This window comes from Ovis canadensis, chromosome 3, assembly GCF_042477335.2.
Source record: "Ovis canadensis isolate MfBH-ARS-UI-01 breed Bighorn chromosome 3, ARS-UI_OviCan_v2, whole genome shotgun sequence".
Taxonomy (NCBI): Eukaryota; Metazoa; Chordata; class Mammalia; order Artiodactyla; family Bovidae; genus Ovis; species Ovis canadensis.
Window position 1 is genome coordinate 219271142 of NC_091247.1, and position 5275 is coordinate 219276416.

At 41.8% G+C, this 5275-nt stretch overlaps 1 pseudogene; it reads right to left on the reverse strand.

Annotated features, from left to right (window-relative positions):
- Positions 1-1363: 1363 nt before the first annotated feature.
- LOC138931519 (cytochrome c oxidase subunit NDUFA4 pseudogene) lies at positions 1364-1860 on the reverse strand (annotated as a pseudogene).
- Positions 1861-5275: the final 3415 nt, after the last annotated feature.

Below are 5275 nucleotides of genomic sequence, written 5' to 3' on the forward strand. Positions count from 1 at the left end.
CGGAGGGGGCTCAGCTGTGAACCACCAGCAGCTAATGCCTCAGCGGCTGGAACCTTCTCTAACCCACCACGAGGTGGTGAGCCACGTTCAAAGTTCAAAATCTAGGGAAAGTGTCAGACTGTCATGATTTTAGAGAGTAGTCATGAAGGAAAAATGAAGAGAAGCCCACTTAGGAGCGGAGATTTGGGAAGGGCCATTGTATAATTGGCAGCTTTCCAGAGTGCTAATGGGCTAGAGCCTGGCCCAGGTAGCCTGAGTACAGGCCAGCGAGGTCTGGGGTGTGATGGGGAAAGCTGCATGTTCCTTGTCAATTAAGGAAGTAGAATCAATGGACTGCTACACCTGGGAACTTACCCCATAGCCCAGAATCAGAGTAGTCACTCAACAGATGTCTTTTTGAATTAAACAGTGTTTCACTGGTTTGGAGTTTCTGTCTGAGGGATCCGTTGGTGCTCTTTGTGAAAAGTGTGGGTTTTCTTCCCAGAGTGTACATGCACCAGTATGCCCACCTTGATTTAACTGTATAGGGGTCTAAAAGTCCTATTCATAACACATGTCAAGCCCTAGGAAGAAAAGGTAAGAAGATGAGAGTTTGTTAGATCTTGACAAAGGAAAACAAAAAACCCACAACTGAACCATCCATCCAATGGCTCCCTCTGAGGCTGACCCTTTACATTCCCCAAAACAGGCACCAACCAAATCCAAAGGACACGCGTCTCAGCAATTGTACAGCTATACTGGTGCATGTGGCTGAGTATCTCTTCTGCACACAGAAGGCTTCCGGTAAATGATTGTTGGATTGAATTTCATTGCTTTGGTAGTCCTGGCCTTGACATCTGATGGCTTTCTTTCAAAAGTCAGGTTACTTTTTCTTGCCAAAATATGACCATGACCATTTTTCCTCCTTAAAATAATCCAATGGGAGTCATCGAGTAATTTTGAACAAATTCAGGGCAGTCCATTCTTACCTGCATTGTCCAATGTCACTAGCCACGCATTTAAGGTTGCTGGATAAAAAACTGGACACCAGTTACATTTTAATTTCTGATAATTAAAGACTAAATTTGTAGTGTAATTGTGCCCCATGCAATATTTGGGTTATCCTTACACTACAAAATTATTGGTTGCCTACCCAAAATTAATAATTAACTCTGCATCCTATATTTTTATTTGCTTTTTCATTCCAATCCCAAAGAAAGGCAATGCCAAAGAATGCTCAAACTACTGCACAATTGCACTCATCTCACACGCTAGCAAAGTAATGCTCAAAATTCTCCAAGCCAGGCTTCAATAGTATGTGAACCGTGAACTTCCAGATGTTCAAGCTGGTTTTATTTTATTTATTTATTTATTTATTTTCAAGTTTCAGACTATTTATTCATCAGTGTAAACCCCAACACAATACACCAACATGATTTCGTGCATTTAGAGGGGAAATATTTCCTGGTTAAGTGGAAAATTGTGCGGATGGCTTCTGGAAGACCTTCATTCTAATCAGCTTTATAGTGAAATATTTCATTTAGAAGTCTGGACCTTCTTTCTTCAGTTTGCTGTAATCTACATTCACAGAGTAGAACTTGTACTGATCATTAGGACCTAGTTTGTTCCAGGGTTCTGGGTTATTCTTTCTGTCCCAACTGACATCGGGATTGAACAATGCCAGGCGCATGACATACAGTGCTGCTCCAGTCCCTCCTGCTCCAATAAATATGAAGAGGGGAATCAAGCTAGGATGCCTCTTGGCCTGACCGATGATCTGGCGGAGCATGGTTGCGACAGTGGCCTCGATTCCAAACCGAGAGAAAAACTAAGCCGCAAGGCCGGGGATTAAGCACTCACCGCACCTGGGAGGAGCGGACGTCCAAAGTCACTCAGGACCTCCTACCTGAAGGACCAAGCTGGTTTTAGAAAAGGCAAGAGGCACCAGAGATCATTGCCAACATCCACTGGATCTTTGAAAAAAGCGAGAGAGTTCCAGAAAAACGTCTGCTTCTGCTTTATTGACTATGCCAAAGTCTTTGTGTGGATCACAACAAACTGTGGAAAATTCTGAAAGAGATGGGAATACCAGACCACCTTACCTGCCTCCTGAGAAATCTTTATGCAGGTCAGGAAACAACAGTGAGAAATGGATATGGAACAACAGACTGGTTCCAAATTGGGAAAGGAGTACATCAAGGCTGTATATTGTCCACCCTGCTTATTTAACTTATATGCAGAATACATCATGAGAAATGCTGGACTGGATGAAGCACAAGCTGAAATCAAGATTGCTGGGAGAAATATCAATAACCTCAGATATGCGGATGACACCACCTCTATGGCAGAAAGCAAAGAAGAACTAAAGAGCCTTTTGATGAAAGTGAAAAAGGAGAGTGGAAAATGTTGGCTTAAAACTCAACATTCAGAAAACTAAGATCATGGCGTCTGGTCCCATCACTTCATGCCAAATAGATAAGAAACTATGGAAACAGTGAGAGACTTTATTTTGGGGGCTCCAAAATCACTGCAGATGGTGACTGCAGCCATGAAATTAATAGATGCTTGCTCCTTGGAAGAAAAGTTACAACCAACCTAGACTGCATATTAAACAGCAGAGACATTACTTTGGCGACAAAGGTCCATCTAGTTAAAGCTATGGTTTTTCTAGTAGTCATGTATGGATGTGAGAGTTGGACTATAAAGAAAGCTGAGCACCGAAAAATTGATGCTTTGGTGTTGAATTGTGGTGTTGGAGAAGACTCTTGAGAGTGCCTTGGAGAGCAAGGAGATCCAGCCAGTCCATCCTAAAGGAAATCAGTCCTGAATATTCATTGGAAGGACCAATGCTGAAGCTGAATCTCCAATACTTTGGCCACCTGATGTGAAGAACTGAATCATTGGAAAAGACCCTGATGATGGGAAAGATTGAAGGCAGGAGGAGAAGGGGATGCACAGGACAAGATGGTTGGATGGCATCACTGACTCAATGGACATGAGTTTGAGTAAACTCCGGGAGATGGTGATGGACAGGGAAGCCTGGCATGCTGCAGTCCATTGGATCACAAAGAGTCGGACACGACTGAGCAACTGAACTGAATTCTGGTAGCCCTACACACATGGCTAGCTAAACTTAAATTAATTAAAGTGCATAAACATTTTAAAATTTATTTTCTCAGCCTTGCTCACTATATTTCAAGAGTTCAATAGCCATCTTGAATAGCACAGATACAAGACATTTCTGTCATTGCAGAAGGTTTTATTGGACCCTAATCTGCCAAGCAAAAGATCACAGGAAAGGTTTCTTTTTACACACTTAAAGAAAGTTGTATTTGGAGCCTAGAAGACCCCTTGTAACATAGCCAAGACTCCTCAGTCTCCATTTGTTACTTTTACTGAACATGCAGGGTATTTATTTATTCCCGACAAGTGGGTCTCTATGACAGAAGCAGTTCCTGCACACTGACTTTTGTGGAGGCAGGCATTCTGCTTTTCTCCTGGGGCTACCAGGAACAAAGTCAGCTCTCAGATCAGAGCAGATCAAAATTTAAAATGTCCTAAATGAAAAATGAATGTGTTGTTGTTTGACTTATCAGTCTCCTCACTCACAGATTTTTCTTAAATTGATAGTCAGATGACATCATCACCTAGATTATCTGTTTATAACCCAAGTCTGAGATGAGCTTGGAAAACACAGCAGAAGTCTTCCCTCCCTTAATTAGCCTTTTGGGAAAAAACCTGTTTTGCATTGCCGCCTGCAGTGCTGGGAGTCTTACAAGGAGCAGGAGTCAATTAAACTTCAGAAGAGACACTTGCCAAAAGTTGATTTTTTACATACGACTCAGTGGATCTCTAGTAGAAACTGGCTAACATGCCAAATGTGACCAGCTTAAAAGTGAGAAGACTGTATCAAAATAAAGGTCAGGAATCTAAAGGATTTTACATAGTCAACAGTTGTACACCAAAATATTATAAAAGACAAGAAGACAAATGACTTAAGTTTCAAAATATTGCTACGTGTGTGACAGAGTTGATGCCGTCTATATATGAGAAATTCTCATAGATCAATGAGCAGAAGACAAATACCTCAGTAGAAAAATGACCAAATGATTGGAAAGTCACAAAATAAATACAAAAGTCTAATAAACCTTTAGTGTCTAGGATAGGGACTATCACACAGTGGACTCTCAGTAAATACCCACTGGATGAATGAATGTCTATGAAAAACACTTGATTTCAGGAAAAATAAAACACTGCAAATTAAAATAACAGTGAAATATCATTGGTTGTTGCTTGTTGGGTCAGCCTTTTAATGTACCCTCCAGGACTTAGTGGCTGGTACCTCGACTTGCGCGTGCATGCTCAGTCACACAGTTATGTCCGACTCTGTGACACCATAGACTGTAGTCCACCAGGCTCCTCTGTCCATGAGATTCTCCAGGCAAGAAATACTGGAGTGGGTTGCCATTTCCTCCTCTAGGGGATCTTCCTGACCCAGGGACCAAACCCACATCTCCTGCGTCTCCTGCTTTGGTGAGTGGGTTCTTTACCACTAGCACTCCCTGGGAAGCCGTACACAGACATGGAATGCATCCACATCAAGCCCTTTCTCACACCGAATTGTCCCAGTTGGAGAAGGAAAAGGAGGTCTGTCTTTGTCTTTGGCATGCTAGCTGTCAGGGTGGGCTCTAGAGCCAACAGTGGCTGTAACTCCCACTTGAATGTGGCCAAAATACAGAAGTTAGAAATGAGACGGAAAGACAGAGCGAGGGAGAAAGAGAAAGTGCTCTGGTGAAACTTGAGTCGATATATCCAGTCAGCTTTAAGGCTAGTGTACTTTCTTCCTTTCTGTGGTTTTGTGAACCAGTTAATTCTACTTTTTTTTTTTTTTGCTAAATTTAGCATGAACTTGGACTTCCACTTCCTATCAAGATGGCGGTCAAAGGGACCAAAATTACCCTCCCACCAAGAAGCAACAAAAAAATCTAGAGAAAGCATTTTTTTAAGTAGCCATTTTCAAGACATTGGATATCAACACACTGCTATATTCAAAATGGAAAACCAACAAGGACCTATTGTTTAACACATGGAGCTCTGCTCAATGTTATGTGGCAGACTGGATGGGAGGCAGGTTTAAGGGAGAATGAATACATGTATATGTATGGCTGAGTCCCTTCACTGTTCACCTGAAACTACCACAACATCATTAATCGGCTATATCCCAATATGAAATAGAAAGTTTAAAGTTTGGAAAAAAAGATATTGGACATCAGACCTGATGAAGCAGGAAAAAAAT